At 42.5% G+C, this 19,499-nt stretch overlaps 2 protein-coding genes across 3 annotated transcripts in view; both read left to right on the top strand.

Moving 5' to 3' along the window:
• The window catches only part of MLH1 (mutL homolog 1), a 185,518-nt gene that overhangs the window by 62,201 nt on the left and 103,818 nt on the right, over window positions 1–19,499 (top strand). For both annotated transcript variants that reach the window (XM_081527275.1, XM_081527273.1), the window contains exon 4: window positions 2,385–2,485. The gene's annotated coding sequence lies outside the window, so the exon portion shown is untranslated. The remainder of the gene's footprint in view (window positions 1–2,384; window positions 2,486–19,499) is intronic.
• LOC145520584 (large ribosomal subunit protein uL23) overlaps window positions 1–19,499 on the top strand; it is a 94,807-nt gene that overhangs the window by 62,201 nt on the left and 13,107 nt on the right. Inside the window, exon 6 of the mRNA XM_081527346.1 lies at window positions 2,385–2,485. The gene's annotated coding sequence lies outside the window, so the exon portion shown is untranslated. The remainder of the gene's footprint in view (window positions 1–2,384; window positions 2,486–19,499) is intronic.

Below are 19,499 nucleotides of genomic sequence, written 5' to 3'. Positions count from 1 at the left end.
TCTGAACTTTCACTACGGAGGGCCTGGGTTGGAGAACTAAGATCCTGCAAGCCTGTAGTGGGAGGGGTGAGCGGAGGGCAAAAAAGAAATTACTGATGTCTGGCCCCTTCTCCTACTTAATCTGATTTAATTGTTAAGGGGTATGATATGGGCCCAGGATTTTTAAAAGCTCCCCTGGTGACTATGGTGGTGGTGGTTTAGTCGCCAAGTCCTGTCAGACTCTTTTCCAACCACATGGACCGTAGCCTCCCAGGTTCCTCTATCCATGGGATTTCCCAGGCAAGAATACTGGAACGGGTTGCCATTTTCTTCTCCAGAGGATCTTCCTGACCCAGGGATTGAACTTGAGTCTCCTGCATTGCAAGTAGATTCTTTACTCCTGAGCCGCCAGGGAAGCCCTCTGGTGACTATAACATGAGGCAAATTTGGGAAAAAATGTTAGTTTCCAAATCACTGAAGCTATTTGCCATTTCCCAGACATCATTGGTCCTTTCACTTTTAAGAAACTTGACATATCCTGTCTTCGTTTTCCCCAACATCTCCCAGTTCTGTATTTAGGAAAGGCCCAGGCAACTTCTTCCAGCATGTCTCTCTCTCTCTGATGTGGTGTTTCTTTGTTTTTTGGCCAACTGCAAGGAATCACTTTTTCCCGGAAGGCCTAGCCAAGTTCTTACAACAAGGAAGGCAAGCCAGGAGATTGGTGAGTGCAGAAAGTTTAAAAGATGCCTCTAAATTTTGATGCTTTGACCAGTTTCTATAGCATCTCAGAATCTTTTTGTCATACCTCTTCTGCATCTTTTATCATAGTCTTTCAAAACAGTCACATCAACTTAGTTCTCAAGAGTTGCCTTCCTTTTAAAAATTGTTTATTCTCTCCCTACTATTTTTATGTCTTTATCAAAATTATTCATTCTCACAGTTAAAAAGAGCAGTCCCCCCTTCCACCTGATCTATCTCCCCAGGGGCCACAAACCACTTTTACCTCTATCAGTCATTTTGATAGCTGTGTTCATGTCCTGAAAAACACTCTATTTCTTGTTGCTGTGTCTGGTTTTTTTTTCCAGTTTTGTTCATCATCAGATAATTTTTTTTTAAGATTCTGCTTGTCTGAAAACCTTCATTCTCAATATAGTTTGGCTGGGTATAGAATTCTAGTTTGGAAATCATTTTCCTTCAGGACTTTGAAGCTATTATTCCAATGACCACTAGTTTCCACTATTGCTGTTGGAACTTCTGAAAACATCCAATTACCTAATTAATGTGACCTCTTTTTTTTTTTTTAATTTTAAGAAACACCCAAAATTTATTTATCCCCAGTGCTTTGAAATTGCGCACTGATATTCTATGATGTGGGCCTATTCATCCATCCACTAAATACTGAGTAAGTTCTTTCAGTATTTCAGGCTCTTTGATTCTTGGAAATTATCTTAAATAATTTTGTCATTTCTTCTTCATTTTCCCTATTCTCTCTTTTTGGAAACCCTATCATTCAAATATTGGACTTCCAGGATTGATCCCTATCGTAAAGTCCCCTAATTTTTTGAGCCACTTCTCCTCTGTTTTTCATCTTTCTGGGGTTTTTGGTTTTTTTCTCTAACTTCTGAGAGAGTTCTTCAGATCTTTCTTAATGAGGGTTTTGTTTTTTTAATTTCTGATACCACATTTTGTTTTTCCAAGAGCTCCTTCTTATTCTGTAAGCATTCCTTTGGTGGTCCCCATTCTCTCTTCCATGATTGCACACCTTTTCTAATTTCCCTGCAGATATAGTAGCTTTTGTTTTCTCTACATAGGCTCTGTTCCCTGAGTTCCTTTTTCTGCTTCTGTTTTTTGTTTTGTTCTCCTTGTTATGGATTTGTCTCAGATGGTTATCAGTTCAGGGTTAAGAATGAGAGAACTATGGAGAAAGAAATGGCAACCCACTCCAGTATTCTTGCCTGGAGAATCCTAGGGACGGCAGAGCCTGGTGAGCTGCCGTCTATGGGGTCGCACAGAGTCGGACACGACTGAAGCGACTTAGCATAGCATAGCATATATAGGTTAAACTATCTTTAGCCCTTACATGTTTAGAAATCTTTGCTTTGCCTGCCTGCTTACTTGGAATGTAAGCATGAGGGGAACACACTGCTGACATCACCGAAGCCACAGCCACGTAACTAAGGCCTTAATGTTCTTATGTGATGCTAAGTGCACCGCCTTCCTACGTTCTTTCTGTAACTAATGTACGTAATTCTACCCATTCTTGCATTTACAAGAGACAGATTTAAGACATATTCTGGGTGTGTCGTATGTCACCTTAAAAAATGACATTTGGAAAATATGTATCAAAGTCAGAAATTCTTGTCAGGGAAAAGTAATACTCTTAATTTCTCCTTCTGTTTTTTTAGCTCAGAAGTTCCCCTAAAACGGATGTTGTCTGCCATGGGATTTAGTTCTGGATTGTAATCATTCAAAATATACCACTTTGAAAACAAGCTTTACCCATAAGGTAAAAAATACAGTTCCTCTTCTGCCACTTTAAAAACATTCAAGCACTAGTTTTCCCAGAGCTTTTGCATATTGCTTTCGGTGATTCTGATATGTGCATAGATTTTAAAACATTGACCTTTATGAGAATTAGGGGACGATCAAGGTTTTACCATGTGGGAAAACAACAAAACAAGGTAAATAAGTGATCTTCATATGCTAGCTTTCAAAGGAAGATAAACTATTGTGTGAATAAATAAACTGTTCAGAAATTAAAAAAAAAAAAAAGAATGAGAGAACTAGATGTGCATTAATAGTGAACAACTAAATAAACCATGATATACTCACACCATAGAGAACTATGTATGCTTTTGAGTCATGAGGAGGATCACTATTTAACACTATGGGGTAGTGGGCAGAAAATACTAAGTGGGAAAGAGTAATAAGGAGAGGTCAATATTTTAGTGCATGTGCTTATATTTTCAAAACAATGGAAAGAAAATAAAAAACTAAGACAAAACATTACCTATAAGGGGAAACAGAGTAGAGGGGAAAGATAGGGAACCTAGGCATCTTTAAATATACCTTGTTTTATAGTTTTGACTTAGAAACCAAGGGAACCTTAAGTATCATTGAAAAGTTAAACCTAATTTCTGAAAAGTAGTTTCTAAAATTGAAACCATACTGAAACAAATTAACTTAATGTATATCAACTGGGTAGCACCACCAAACAAAAATTATTTCAAGTGACTTTAAAACAGATTTGTTTACCCTAAGGGAAAAAAGAACTAACAGAGAAATCTTGAATTTCATAGTCTTACATCCTTATTAAGTAATATCAGTATGTTTTACAAAAATTCTTAAAAACATTTATTTAGAGACATTACTTGGAAATATCTTTATTATCCAGTAGTGTGTATAAATTCAGTTCAGTTCAGTTCAGTCACTCAGTCGTGTCCGACTCTTTTCGACCCCATGAACTGCAGCACGCCAGGCCTCCCTGTCCATCACCAACTCCCGGAGTCCACCCAAACCCAAGTCCATTGAGTCAATGGTGCCATCCAGCCATCTCATCCTCTGTCATCCCCTTCTCCTCCTGCCCTCAATCTTTCCCAGTATCAGGAAATTAGAATAAGCAAATAGTCAATTACAATCAATTTCATTCAGAATCAAGATTTTCAGTGTAAGAGAAAAGAAATACAAATATAAAATCAAAGAAGTTAGGGAAAATTCTATAAACTGAAAACTAAAATGGAAATATCAGAATAAATTTGCAGTTCGTTGTCTTACTCTGTACATTCTCTTCATCTTTGATGTGATGCATTATTGATGGGTTGAATAATAGCAGGCATCCCTGACACAGAGGGATAGTCAAAACTATGGTTTTTCCAATAGTCATGTATGGATGTGAGAGTTGGACCATAAAGAAGGCTAAGCACTGAAGAATTGATGCTTCTGAACTGTGGTGCTGGAAAAGACTCTTAAGAGTCCCTTAGACTGCAAGGATTTCAAACCAGTCAATCCTAAAGGAAATCAACCCTGAATATTCATTGGGAGGACTGTTGCTAAAACTGCAGCTCCAATACTTTGATCACCTGATGCAAAGAGCTGATTTACTGGAAAAGACCCTGATGCTGGAAATGATTGAAGGCAGGAGAAGAAGGGGGCAACAGTGAATTAGATGATTAGATAGCATCACTGACTCAATGGACATGAATTTGAGCAAACTCTGGGAGACAGTGAAGGACAAGGAAGCCTGGTGTGCTGCAGCCCCTGGGGTCACAAAGAATCAGACATGACTTAGCCACTGAACAACAACAACTGGCACCCAGGAGGCACTCTCTAAACACCATTTCTTTCTACAAGGAACCAGGACTCTTTAAAGAAAATCATTGATTCCAGGATGGGGAAGGAAATGTACAAATTGAAGCGGGTATGTTTTGTTGTTCCACAAAGCAAAGAAGCTATCACAGAGAATGAAAATGAAGAAAGCCTATGTGACTAAACATTGTTGTTTAGTCGCTAAATCCTGTTTGACTCTTTGCTACCCCATGGACTGTAGCCTGCCAGGCTCCTCTGTTATGGGATTTCCCAGGCAAGAATACTGGAGTGGGTTGTCATTTCCTTCTCCTGGGAATCTTTCCAGAAAGAGATCAAACCTGAGTCTCCTGCATTGGCAGGTGGATTTTTTTACCACCAAGCCACCAGGGACACCCGAATTATAGGACACCATCAGACAAAACAACACATTATTGGAGTCCTTGAAGGAGAATCAATGGAGAAAGGAGCAGAAATCTTATTTAAATAATGACTGAGAACTTCCCAAATCTAGGGAGAGATTTAGATATCCAAGTTTATGAAACTCATAGGTCCCTCAACAGATTCAGCCCAAAGAGATCTTCTCCAAGATATTAAAACAGAACTGTCTAAAATCAAAGACAAAGAGAATATTTAGAGCAGCAACATAAAAGATTCTCACATACAAGGAACCCTCAACAGGCTATCAGTGAAACTTTGCAGTCCACGAGAGAGTGGGATGATATATTAAAAGAGCTGAAAGAGAAACTGCCAACCAAGAACACTTTACCCTGCAAAGCTGTCTATTCTTCAGCAACAAAGGAGAGATAAACCCTTTACCGGGCACACAAAAGTCAAAGGAGTTCTTTACCAACAGATCTGCCTTACAAGAAATGCCAAATGGTATTTCTCAAGCTGAAATGAAATGATGCTAAATAGGAATATGAAAATATAAAATAAAGGTAAGTATATAATCAAATCCAGAATACTTTAGTACTGTAACACAATGGTGTTAATAATTTAATTCTAGTATAAAGGTTAAGGGCTTCCCTGGTGGATAGCTCAGAGGGTAAAGTGTCTGCCTGCAATGCAGGAGACCCAGGTTTGATCCCTGGGTCAGGAAGATACCCTGGAGAAGGGAATGGCAACCCACTCTGGTACTCTTGTTTGGAAAATCCCATGGACAGAGAATCCTGGTAGGCTACAGTCCATGGGGTTGCAAAGAGTTGGACATGACTGAGTGACTTCACTTTCACTTTCATAAAGGTTAAAGAACAAAATTATTAAAAATAACTACAATTGACCCTTGAATAGTGAAGGTATTAGGGGCACCAACCTTCCACATAGTCAAAAATCCGCATATAAGTTAAGCTGGCTCTCATATCTAAGGTTCCTCTTGATCTGAAATTATGCCTCCACATATTCAACCAACTGCAGGTTGTGTAGTAGTACTTACTATTGAAAGAAGCCATGTACAATTGGGCAGCAGGTATATGAAAATGTGCTCAACATCACTAATCATGAAGGAAATGCAAATCAAAGTTACAGTGAGATATCACCCCTCACTGGTTTCTGTTAGAATAGCTGTCATCAGAAAGACAAGAGACAAGTATGATGAGGATGTGGAGAAAAGGGAACACTTCTGGACTGTTGGTGGGAATATAAACAGTATGTAGTTTCCTCAAAAAACATAATAGGAGAACTGTATGATCCAGTAATCCCACTTCTGGATATTTATCCAAAGGGAATGAAATCAGTACATTGTAGAGATATCTGTATACTCATATTCACTGCAGCATTATTCACAATAGCCAACATAGGATATGGATAAAGAAAATGTGATGGATGTATAGATAATGTATAATGAAATATTATTCAGCCATAAGAAAGGTCACTGCAGATGGTGACTACAGCCATGAAATTAAAAGACACTTGCTCCTTGGAGGGAAAACTATGACAAACCTAGACAGCATATTAAAAAGCAAAGACATTGCTTTGCTGACAAAGGTCTGTATACGCAAAGCTATGGTTTTTCCAGTAGTCATGTACAGATGTGAGAGTTGGTCCATAAAGAGGGCTGAGCGCTGAAAAATTGATGCTTTTAAACTGTGGTATTGGAGAAGACTCTTGAGAGTCCCTTGGACTGCAAGGAGATCAAACCAGTCAATCCTAAGGGAAATCAATCCTGAATATTCATGGGAAGGATTGATGCTGAAGCTGAAGCTGCAATACTTTGGCCACTTGATGCGAAGAGCCTACTCATTGGAAAAGACCCTGATGCTGGGAAAGATTGAAGGCAGGAGGAAAAGGGGACAACAGAGGATGAGATGGTTGGATGGCATCATTGACTCGATGGACATGAGTTTGAGCAAGCTCTGGGAGATGGTGAAGGATAGGGAAGCCTGGTGTGCTGCAGTCCACGAGGTCCCAGAGTTGGACACGACTGAGCAACTGAACAACAACAACAACATAAGAAAGAAGGAAATCTTACCATTTGCAAAAACCCAGATGAACCTAGAGGACATTAAGCTAGGTGAAATAAATTGCACAGAAAAAAGCAGATACTGTATGATCTTATATGTGGAATCAAAAGGAAAAAAACAAGCCAAACACATAGAAATAAAGAGTAGACTGGTTAGTAGGTGGTTAGTAGGAGGAAATGGGGACATACTGGTCAAATCTTTCAGTTGGAAGTTCTGGTGATATATTGCACATCAAGGTGACTAGAGCTAACAATACTGCATTGATCGCTTGAGGGAATTCATGGTGGTCGTGTGGTTAGGACTCTGACCTTTCACTGCCAAGGGCTCAGATTCAATCCCTCGTTGAGAAACTAAGATTCTGTAAGCTGTGCAGAATGGCCAAACAAAAAAAGAAAAGAAACCCACAATAAACACTTGCTAAGCTAAGATCTTACATGCTAAGTACATGCTAAGATCTTACACATTTTGACCACACACTCACACACTCACATACAGAGTAGCTACGTAAGGTGATGAATGTGTTCATTCTGGTGATCATTTCACAAAGTATACGTATATCATATACATCATGTTGTATACTTTAAATATGAACAATTTTATCTATCAACTGTACCCCAACAGAGTTGGAAGAGAAAAAAAAGAATATTAATTTGAAGGAGCAGCATCCAGGGATCTCTCTCGTCCAAGTCTGTAGTCTGTCCCTTATTATGGTGTTTTCAGGGCCAGAGCCTTGACCCACATATCTTTCTGCTTTTCACATTGGTTGGTTGGTTGATTGAAAGAATATAAGCTCTTTTCTCTTGAAAGTGTCCAAAAGCTCACTTCAGTCACCTTGATAATCTGAAAACTGATGGGCAAACTGGGGGATTAGGCCAGAATCATCGCTGTCAAAAATATCACGAACACAAATGACAATTGAGTGACTAGGAGCCACAGCGGCCACTATACCAAATGAAGACACAGACCCAACACAAATAACCAAGCAAGAAAGACAAATATTTAGATAAATTATCAGGAACATAGAGGACACAAATAAATGTCTGATTTTTTTTTAAGGGAAGAGCTTACATAATGAGGAAGTTTAATTTATTTTCACTCAACATTTATCAGCATTTAAGTTTTTTAAGTCTTTATGATAAGTTGTTGTCAAGAGAGTCCGCTAATTAAGTCTGATATTATTAGCTCCATTTTACAAAAAGAGAAACTAAAGAAATAAAAGGGCTTCCTTGATAGCTCAGTTCGTAAAGAATCTGCCTGCAATGCAGGAGACCCTGTTTCGATTCCTGGGTTGGGAACATCATCTGGAGCAGGGATAGGCTACCCACTCCAGTATTCTTGGGCTTCCCTTGTGGCTCAGCTGGCAAAGAATCCTCTCACAATGTAGGAGACCTGGGTTCGATCCCTGGGCTGGAAAGATCCCCTGGAGAAGGGAAAGGCTACCCATTTCAGTATTCTGGCCTGGAGAATTCCATGGAATCTATGGGGTCGCAAAAAGTCAGACACGACTGAGCAACTTTCACTTCACTTCACTTCACTTCAAAGAAATAAAATGTTTAGTGGTTTGTTAGACAACCAGTTGGTCAAAGGGCTGAGACTAGAGAACACAGATGAACTCAGAATGGACTTGGCTGTGCTTCTTGGACCCTGAGTTCCATCCACCCTGGAATCTGGTGCTGAAGGACGATGTCATTGAAGATCATTGGGGTTATCACCCATTACACATACTGTGTAATGCCTGGAGACAGACAGGTCTACACAATAGGAAGAAACACTCCAAAGCAGGCTCTGTTTTTCTTTTTCTTTTTTTGGCCATGCAGTGCAGCTTGCAGAATCTTAGTTCCCTGACCAGGGATCGAACTAGTGTTTTCTGCAGTGAAAGTGCAGAGTCCTAACCACTCGACCACCAGGAAATTCCTGAAACTGTTTTTCATTTCAGCTTTACTAAAGCTGAGTCTTAGTGTTCTGAAAGTACCAATTAAGTGTCATATATGTCACTAATTTATCTTGCTGACATAGGAGGAGGGGCAGTGTGGACTGTGTACAGTCCAACCTCGAAACACACAGATATCTATAGCCACACACAGATACCTACACCCACCCTGAGAATTGCACATTCTCAGAAATGTGTACACAATGAGTAAACCAAAGTACATGCTCGATCAAGTCCATGCAGCTATACACACACACACACACACACACACACACACACACACACAGAGGATGCTCTGTTTTCATTTCCCCATCTCGAGCACAGCTATTCACATCTGATGGAGAAGGAAATGGCAACCCATTCCAGTGTTCTTGCCTGGAGAATCCCATGGACAGAGGAGCCTGGCAGGCCTCACTCTGTGGAGTCGCAAAGAGTCAGACACAACTGAGCGCATTACACACATTCACATGTGAACCCACCAATGCTCCATGCAAACCCCTGACCAGCAGGAGCCACCCTCTCAGCCTCTGAGCCAGCCCTGCAGAGGCCGGTATTTAATCCGGAGCCTTCATTCTCACATCCCTGACGACTGATGACATGGACCTTGAAGGGTCAGTCCTGGAGCCTCCTGTCCCCTTAGAACTGTGGCTCTCAACCCGACGTGAGTTTTCTCCCAGGAGACGTGTGCTTATCATTACTCAGTGGGGGGTAGGGGGAAGGGTCCTGCTGGCATTTACTGTGTAGAGCCTGGGGTCCTGCTAAACATTCTACAATGCACAAGTCAGCCCCTCACGGGGCAAGACTGGGAAACCGTGCCTTGAAGAGTCAGGGGACAACTGTCCTGGCCTCAGCAACTTGCTAATACACCGCTTGGGACTGCTTTCTCTGTGACAGCTGGCCATGGTTTGTACCACAGGATCCCACCCCTGGACACAACTATTTGCACTAGATTGAGCAGACACACCTGTCGCAACGGCAGCCATGGCCAACTAGCCGGTTCCCAGTGAGTGCGAAAGTGGTTCTGACAGGGACCACAGCGATACTTGGCACCAGGCCGTTTCTCAGTTATCGTGAACTCTAGCCTCCAGTTCATGATAACTGAGAAAAATGGTCGAGTAGGGGCTTCCCCGATGGCTCAGCGGGTAAAGAACCTGCCTGCAATGCAGGAGACACAGGAGACTCAGGTGCAATCGCTGGGTTGGGAAGATCCCCTGGAGAAGGAAGTGGCAACCCACTCCAGTATTCTTGCCTGAAAAAAATCCATGGACAGTGGAGCCTCGGGGGCTACAGTCCATGGGGTCGCAAAGAGTCTGACCCAACTGAGTGACTATGCGCTCACGGAGCTAGAGTGGACACCCCGGGCAGCTGATAACGGGGAGAGAGCAGCAGTATGGGTCAGACAGATCAACCACGTTTATTGTCACTGATAAAACTAACCGTCTATGCCAGATCCAGTTGGCAATCGGAGGGAGCAGGAAGCCCCTCAAAGGGTGGTTTGCCCTGACCTCCTGAACTCTAGGTAGCATGAGGAAATAATGTTGTTTTCACAGGCTGTTTTTGCAGCCTGATAATGGCCTTGCCGCCCTCTTCCATGTGGTAAATTCCGAAAGTCTCTGGATGACTCATCTCCATCCTTACCTCCCTTGTAAACCCGGGTGGACCATCCGCCAGCCCCGCCTCCCCCTCTTCACCACTTCCTACTCAGTGCCCCTTCGTCTCCGTTACAGCGCCTACCACATTGTCCTGTAACAACTGACTTGTCATCTACCCCAGACAGCATCCAAATCTAGGATTTTATTATCTTATTCTTTCGGCGCTCCCAGCGCCCTGGCGCTTAGCTGACACAGTGCTTGTGGAATGAATGAGCAAATAATACGTTATCAGTGAGGAGACCCAAGTCTCCTGGAAGCGGCTGGCTGGGGTGGTGGGTGCGGGGAGGAGGGGTATTCAGCAGGATTTTGCCAAGAAATTTGCATTTGAACTGGGAAACCGATTTTCAAGGGGCGGGGGTTGGGGGGAGGGAGGAGCAAAAGAGGAACAACCCAGAAACGAAACTGAAAGCTTTTAAAAGGGTTGAAAGCCCTGCTGGGCTCTGACGGTGAAGATGCAAAGGGGAGCTGGGAAGACCGCCAAGTGAAAGGCACTGACTGGAACCGAAGGTTCTTAAAGGGGAGCCGTGGGGTGCGGGTTGTGTAAGCACGACGGAGGTGGCGGCCAGTGAGGAATAGGAAAGCGGTTCCTAACGACGGCCACCGCACTTGGGAAGGCCTTTTTTTCCTCCCCAGCCAGGAGCGCCCTTGCCGCCTTGGAAATGCGCCGCCGTGAGGCCGAGCGTACCGCTATACCCGGGGACCGGCCGGGGATTTACCTCCGCTATTCTCCAGGGACGGCGGAGCCTGGTGGGCTTCCATCTATGGGGTCGCACAGGGTCGGACACGACTGAGGCGACTTAGCAGCAGCAGCAGCAGCAGAAACCGGTCCCATTACTTCATGGCAAATAGATGGGGGGAAGATGGAAACAATGAAAGGCATTATTTTCTTGGGCTTCAAAATCATTGCGGACGGTGATTGCAGCCATGAAATTAAAAGACTCTTGGTCCTTGGAAGAAAAGCTATGACAAAACCTAGACAGTGTATTAAAAAGCAGAGGCGTTACTTTCCCTACGAAGGCCCATATAGTCAAAGCTGTTTTTTCCAGTAGTCATGTACGAATGTGAGAGTTGGACCATAAAGAAGACTGAGTGCCAAAGAACTGATGCTTCTGAAGTGGAGAAAACTCTTGAGAGTCCCTTGGACAGCAAGAAGATCAAACCAGTCAATCCTAAAGGAAATCAACCCTGAATATTCACTGGAAGGACTGATGCTGAAGCTGAAGCTCCAATACTTCGGCCACCTGATGTGAACAGCAGGCTCATTGGAAAAGACCTTGATGCTGGGAAAGGAGGAGGAGAAGGGGGCAACAGAGGAAGAGACGGTTGGATGGCATCATCGGCTCAATGGACGTGAGTTTGAGCAATTCCGGGAGATGGTGAAGGACAGGGAAGCCTGGCGTGCTGCAGTCCGTGGGGTTGCAAAGAGTCGAACACAACTGACTGAACGACTGAACAGCAGCAATGAGCAGAAACCACTCTGGCTCAGCACTTCACGGATGCACCTTCAGTGGCCTCTAAGTATAAACAGAGATTTCTCTTTGCAGCAGCTGAGGACAAGCAGAAGGAAGACCACGTCCCACTCATCTCACAGTCCATCATGCCTGCCCCAAGGCTGACCGCGTCTCCAGTTTTCCTTCTAACTAGTCTGTGAACACTTTAGAGACAGAGGTTTACTCGTCTTTGCTTCCCCACAGGGCCTTACACTCTTTAGTGCATGTCGATGAAGATGATGTCTTAAGCAAATTTATTTAAAGCTCCAAGACAAGTCAAGGAAGCCAGGCCCCAAAAGGACAAAGACTGTATGATTCCACTTGTGTGAGATACCTAGAACACTCAAATATATAAGGAAAAAGAAGAACAGTGGTTACCAGGGACCAAAGGGGAAGGAGGAGAAGCAGATGTTGGTTAATGCTTATAGAAGTTGTGATTGGAATGATGAAAAAGTTCTGAAATGATACAGTGGTGATTGTGAATGTACTTTACGCCACAGACTTCTACATTTTGAAATGGCTAAAATGCAAGTTTTACATTAGGTATATTTTACCACAGCTTTAAAAATGAAAGAAAGGAAGTCTAGCTTTATTAACATCACATAAAACAGAATTTAGGTCAAAAAGCATTAGATAGAGTCACTTTACTCTGACAAAAGTTTCAAGTCATGGAGAAGAATGACCAATTCTAAATGTGTGTATACCAAATAACTACTTCCATGTATGTAAAACAAAAGTTGTCACACTATTTCTTGAATGAGAAAGTCACATGCTGGTGGGAAGTTTTATCAATGCTATATAAGTAACCTGAAAAAAATTCTCCTACACATCTCCAAGGCATGTATAAAAATGTTTTACAGCAGCATTATACACAATAGCAGAAACTAGAAACAACTTAAATATCCATTAGCGGTTTTTATCGTTCACTCAGTGAGTCCTGTCCCACTCCTTTGTGACCCCATGGACAGTAGCCTACCAGGCTCCTCGTCCATGGCATTTCCCATGCAAGAATACTGGAGTGGGTTGCCATTTCCTTCTCCAATCTATCAGCAGAAGGGATAAACATATTAAAGGAATACTACACAGCAATGAAAATGAACGAGCTGCAGCCTCAGGTAAAAAACATGGGGGAACTTTTAAATGTAATGATTTTAGAGTTTTTCTTACTTTTTCAGCTGGAGCAAGGTTTTATTTAATTTTATTGCAGTATATTTGATATAAAGTATTAGTTTCACATGTGCAACAAAGTGATTCACTTCTACATGTACATAATGTGCAATTTTTTCAGATTCTTTTCTCATGTAGATTATCACAGAATATTGAGTAGAGTTCCCTGTGCTATACACTGAGTCCTTGCTGGTTATCTACATTATATAGAGGAATATATAAGGTAGATATATACTTATATATAGAAGTATATGCATGTTAATCGCAAATCTTGATTTATCTCTCCCCATCGCATTTCCACTGGGCTAACCGTAAGTTGGTTTTCAAAGCCTGGGAGTATGTTTCTGCTTTGTAAGGTAATACAGTTCATATCAGTTTTTTGATTCCACCTATAACTGACCACATATGATATTTGACTTTCTGTGTCTGACTTACTTCACAGGATATGGTGATGTCTAGGTCTGTGCTTGTTGCTGCAAGTAGTACTATTTCATTCTTTTTATGACTGAATAATATTGCATTGTGTACAGGTACAGCTTCTTCTTTATCCATTCATCCGTAGATGGATATTTTGGTGACTTCCAGGTCCTAGCTACTGTGAATAATGCTGCAGTGAAGGTTGGGGTGCACTTGTCTTTTCAAATGAGGATTGTTCTCTAGATATATGCCCACGAATGAGATTGCCCGGTCCTATGGTGTTTCTGTATTGCGATTTCTATGCAACCTTCATAGTGCCTGTCAGCAATTTCCTTTCCCCCGCAAGCAGAGGGGGGAGGGTTTCCTTTTCACCAGTCCCCTCCAACACTGATTGTGTGTAGACTTTTTGCTGATGGCCATTCTGAGTGGTGTGAGGTGATGCCTCGTTGTGAGTTTGATTTTCATGTTTTTAATAACGAGCGATGTGGAACATGTTTTCCTGTGATTTTCGGTATTTGAGTGTGAGTAGAGTTTCCCTCTGAAATTGGATTCTTGAAAGTCTGGCCTGTTTTGCATTGTTTTTCAGTGCCCTCTCCCAGGACATTTCTTGAAAGCCCATGTCATTTACAGGCCCGCAACCTCTGTGAAATGCCCCAAAGCGCATGGTTGTTGCGAGAAGTGTCCGCCAGGCGGCAGCATGCCCACCCTTCTGATAACTCAGTCAAGCAGAGTCCCGGAGACAGTCCTGTGCCTGGGTTGTAAATGAGAACAGCACCCAAGGACTTATGTTCCAGTATTTTCACTCCTTAATTTTCACCTCCAGAAAAATCCCAACCCCTGCCAAGCCGAGGTATTGGGGGTATAGTACTCAGTTCCTGGTGCACCTCTAAGGAAAGAGGCTGGAAGTGGGAACCCCACCACCTGGATGCATGGAGATCTGGTGACTTTTGAAACCTCTTCTACCCAGAGGGCCAGCATCCTTTAGCTACACTAGGCTCCTGGTTCCTTTACCTTCGGAAGCTTCCTTCCCCTGGCTTGAGATTGTAAAGTTGCTGTTGCCAGAAATGTTACCAGAATTTTTGTCCCGAGGGTACCAAGCATTAGAGGTCCATGGAGGTGCTGTCTGCTGGCACATTCTCTGCAGCTCCCTCTGTCCCCAATACTCCTTTCGGGAAACCCAGGACCCTCAGGGTTAACAGAGGTGATGGCATTGCAGGTCACCGAGGTCTCAGTGGAATACAGTAGGCAGTCTGTTGTTTTTTTTTTTTCTTTCTTTCTGTTTTATTTTCTTCTCTCTTTCCTTCTTTTTCTCTTTGTTTTAAATTTTATTTCTTACCTTATCTTGGAGTACAGTTGGTTTACAGTGTTGTGTTTGTTTTCGTTGTATAGCAAACTGTTGCAGTTTTACATATGCATATATCTATTTTAAAAATTAGCTTGTTTATGTATTTTTGGCTGTGCTGGCTCTTCATTGCTGCTCATGGGCTTTCTCTAGCTGTGCTGCACCGGCTTCTCATTGAGGTGTCTCTTCTTGCAGAGCATGAGGCTCTAGGGCACCTGTATTGAGTAGTTGTGGTCACAGGCTTAGTTGCCTCGCAGCACGTGGGATCTTCCCAGTCCAGAGATAGAACTTGTGTCCCTACATTGGACAGGCAGATTCTTATCCACTGGACCACCAGGAAGTCCTGTTTTTATTATTATTATTATTATTCCATATAGGTTATTGTCGTGTGTGTTGTAGAATTCTCTGTGCCGTTCAGTAGATCCTACTTGATTATCTGTTTCAAACATGTGTATGTATATGTATATTTCTGTGTGCCTGTTAATCTGACTCTCCTAATTTATTCCTCTTCCCCCATCTTTCCACTGTGATAAGCATAAGCTTTTTTCTAATCCTGAGACTCTCTGCTTTGTAAAGTAATTCAACATATATTGGTTTTTCCTTGTAACCTATAAGTGATCACATGTGATATTTGCCTTTCTCTATCTTACTTCACATGGTATGATGATGTCTAGGCCCATGCTTGTTGCTGCAATTGGTATTATTTCATTCATTTTATGACAGGGTAATATTGTATGGTATATACCTACCACCTCTTCTTTATGCACTCGTCTGTCGATAGACCCTTATCTCACTTCCGTGTCCTCACAGGTGATAATAGTACTGCAGTGAACGTGTGTCTTTTCCAGTGAGGGTTTTATCCAGTTACAGGTCCAGGAGAGGGATTGCTGGATCCTCTGGTGGCTCTGTTTTTCTTTTCCTAGAACCTTCGTAATACATGTCAGCCATATGTTTTCCCACCCACAGCAGAGGAGAGAAGGTTCCTTTCAGAATTGACTGTGGGTAGACCTTTTGTAGACGGCCGTTCTTAGTAATGCGATGTGATACCTTGTTTGGGGTTGTATTTGTGTTTTTAATAATGAGTGATGAGCATGTTTTTCTGTGGTTTTCTGTTAAAACGTATGAGTAGCATTTCCCTCTTGAAATGGATTCTTTAAAGTCTGCCCTCTTTTACATAGCTTTTCGATGCCCTATTCCAGAACATCCTAAAAGATGATGCTGTGAAAGTTATGCATTCAATATGCCAGCAAATTTGGAAAACAGCAGTGGCCACAGGACAGGGAAAGGTCAGTTTTCATTCCAATCCCAAAGAAAGGCAATGCCAAAGAATGCTCAAACTACTGCACAATTGCACTCATCTCACACGTTAGTAAAGTAATGCTCAAAATTCTCCAAATGAGGCTTCAACAGTACTTAAACTATGGACTTCCAGATGTTCAAGCTGGATTTAGAAAAGCCAGAGGAACCAGAGATCAAATTGCCAACATCTGTTGGATCATAGAAAAAGCAAGAGTTCCAGAAAAACATCTGCTTTATTGACTATGCCAAAGCCTCTGACTGTGTGGACCATAACAAACTCTGGAAAATTCTTAAAGAGATGGGAATACCAGACCATCTGACCTGCCTCTTAAGAAATCTGTATGCAGGTCAAGAAGCGACAGTTAGAACTGGACATGAACAGCAGATTAGTTCCAAATCAGGAAAGGAGTACATCAAGGCTATATATTGTCACCCTGCTTATTTGACTTATATGCAGAGTATATCATGAGAAATGCTGGGCTGGATGAAGCACAAGCTGGAATCAAGATCACCTAGAGAAAAATCAATAATCTTAGATATGCAGATGACACCACCCTTATGGCAGAAAGCAAAGAAGAACTAAAGAACCTCTTGATGAAAGTGAAAGAGGAGAGTGAAAAAGTTGGCTTAAAACTCAACATTCAGAAAACTAAGATCATGGCATCTGGTCCCATCACTTCATGGCAAATAGATGGGGAAACAGTGGAAACAGTGGCAGACTTTAGTTTTGGGGGCTACAAAATCACTTTGGATGATGACTGCAGCCATGAAATTAAAAGACCCTTGCTCCTTGGAGGAAAAGTTATAACCAACCTAGACAGCATATTAAAAAGCAGAGACATTACTTTGCCAACAAAGGTCCATCTAGTCAAAGCTATGGTTTTTCCAGTAGTCATGTATGGATGTGAGAGTTGGACTAAAAAGAAAGCTGAGCATCAAAGAATTGATGCTTTTGAACTGTGGTGTTGGAGAAGACTCTTGAGTCCCTTGGAATGCAAGGAGATCAAACCAGTCCATCCTAAAGGAGATCAGTCCTGAATATTCATTGGAAAGACTGATACTGAACCTGAAACTCCAATCCTTTGGCCACTTGATGCGATGACCTGACTCATTGGAAAAGACCTTGATGCTGGGAAAGATTGAAGGCGGGAGGAGGAGGGGATGACCGAAGATGAGATGGTTGGATGGCATCACCGACTCAATGGACATGAGTTTGAGTAAATTCCGGGGGTTGGTGATGGACAGGGAGGCCTGGCGTGCTGGAGTCCATGGGGTCGCAAAGAGTCGGATACGACTGAGAGACTGACCACCTGACTGACTGACTCCAGAACGTTTCTTGAAGACCTGTGTCATTTACAGCTGTTGTTACCAGATATGTCCACAAGGCGGCAGCACTTCCTCATGTCCGCCTCTCTGATAACCCCGGGCGAGCAGAGCCCTAGAGATAGTCCTGGGCTTGGGTTGTATATGAGAGTGGAATGTACCAGAACAAGACCCAAGGATTTGTGTTCCAGTATTTTTACCCCTTAATTTTCACCCCCAGAAAACCCCAAACCCTGCCATGCCGATGTACTGGGGGTGTAGTACTCAGTTCCTCGTGCATCTCTAAGGAAGGACGCTGGAGGTGGGAACGCCACCACTTGGATGCATGGATGCATGCAGGGGACTTTGGAAACATCCTTTACCCTGGGGAAGTCCCCTTTCGAGGTCTGGAGATTGTGTTTTTGCTCAGAGGGGACCAGGCCCTCTTCCACGGAGGTGTTAATTGCTGGCACATTCTCTGAAGTTCCCTCTCCCCAGGATACTCCAGCCAGGAAACCCAGGACCCTCAGGGTCAATGGAAGTGACACCATTGCAGGTCACCAAGGCCTCAGGGGAATACAGTAGGCATTTCTTTTCTTTTCTTCTTTCTCTCTATTTGGTTTCTTCTTTCTTCTTTTTTAAAATTTTCTTCTTGCTTTTTATTAGAGTATAGTTGATTTACAATGTTGTAAAGCAGACTAATTCAGTTACACATGTATCTGTTCTTTTTTGGATTCTTTTTCATACAGGTTATTGTCAAGTGTGGTGTAGAATTCTCTGTGCTGTTCATTAGATCCTATTTGATTATCTGTTTCAAACGTGTACATATATGTGTACTTGTTAATGCACACTCGGGTGCTAAGTCGTTTTAGTCATGTCCAACTCTTTGAACAACACTGCAGACCGTAACCTGCCAGGCTCCTCTGTCCATGGGGATTCTCTAGGCCAGAACACTGGAGTGAGTTGTCATGCCCTCTTCCAGGGAATCTTGTCAACCCAGGGATCAAACCAGTATCTCTTGCATCTCCTGCATTGCAGGCAGATTCTTTACCCACTGAACCACCTGGGAAGCCCACTTGTTAATGGGACCCTCCTAATTTATTCCTCCACCCACTTCTTTCCACTGTGGTAACCATAAGTTTGTTTTCTAAGTCTGGGAGTCTGTTTTGCTTTATTAAAAGAGTTCAGTTATTATCAGTATTTCCATTCCAGCTGTAAAGTCAAATATACTTGACTTTCTCTGTCTGACTTACTTCGCTTGATATGATGATGTCTAGGTCCATGCTTGTTGCTGCAAATGGCATTGTTTCATTCTTTATATGACTGAGTAATATTGCATGATGTATATCTACCCCTCTGCCTTATGCACTCATCTGTTGATGGACCTTTTTCTCACTTCCGTGTCCTCGCTGGTGATAATAGCACTGCAGTGAACATTGGGATGCAAGTGTCTCTTGGAATGAGGGTTTTATCTGGATATAGACCTAGGAGTGGGATTGCCAGATCCTATGGTGGCTCCATCCCTGTTTTTTATAGAACCTTCATAGTTTCTGTCAGCAATTTACTTTCCCACCTACAGCAGAGGAGGGACTGTTTCCTTGTCTCCAGTCCACCTGGCATTGACTGTAGACTCTGTGCCAATGGCCATTCTGAGTGGTGCTAGGTGGTATCTTGTTGCTGTTTAGAATTGCATGTATTTAATAATGAGGGCAAATTTGGAAAATGCCAGCAAATCTGGAGAACTCAGCAATGGCCATGGAAAAGGTCAGTTTTCATTCCAATCCCAAAGAAAAGCAATGCCAAAGAATGTTCAAACTACCACAAAGTTGCACTCATCTCACACACTAGCAAAGTCATGCTCAAAATTCTCCAAGCGAGGCTTTAACAGTACGTGAGCCATGAACTTTCAGATGTTCGAGCTGGATTTAGGAAAGGCAGAGGAACCAGAGATCAAATTGCCAACATCCATTGGATCATAGAAAAAGCAAGAGAATTCCAGAAAAATATCTCCTTCTGCTTCATTAAATATGCTAAAGTCTTTGACTGTGTGGATCACAACAAACTGTGGAAAATTCTTAGAGATGGGAATACCAGACAACCTTACCTGCCTCCTAAGAAACCTGTATGCAGGTCAAGAAGCAACAGTTAGAAATGGAC

This window comes from Giraffa tippelskirchi, chromosome 9 (assembly GCF_054371585.1).
Source record: "Giraffa tippelskirchi isolate mGirTip1 chromosome 9, T2T-mGirTip1v1.2.pri, whole genome shotgun sequence".
NCBI lineage: Eukaryota > Metazoa > Chordata > Mammalia > Artiodactyla > Giraffidae > Giraffa > Giraffa tippelskirchi.
The sequence above is the reverse complement of the archived record's forward strand: the minus strand, read 5'-3'. Positions and strand labels throughout refer to the sequence as shown.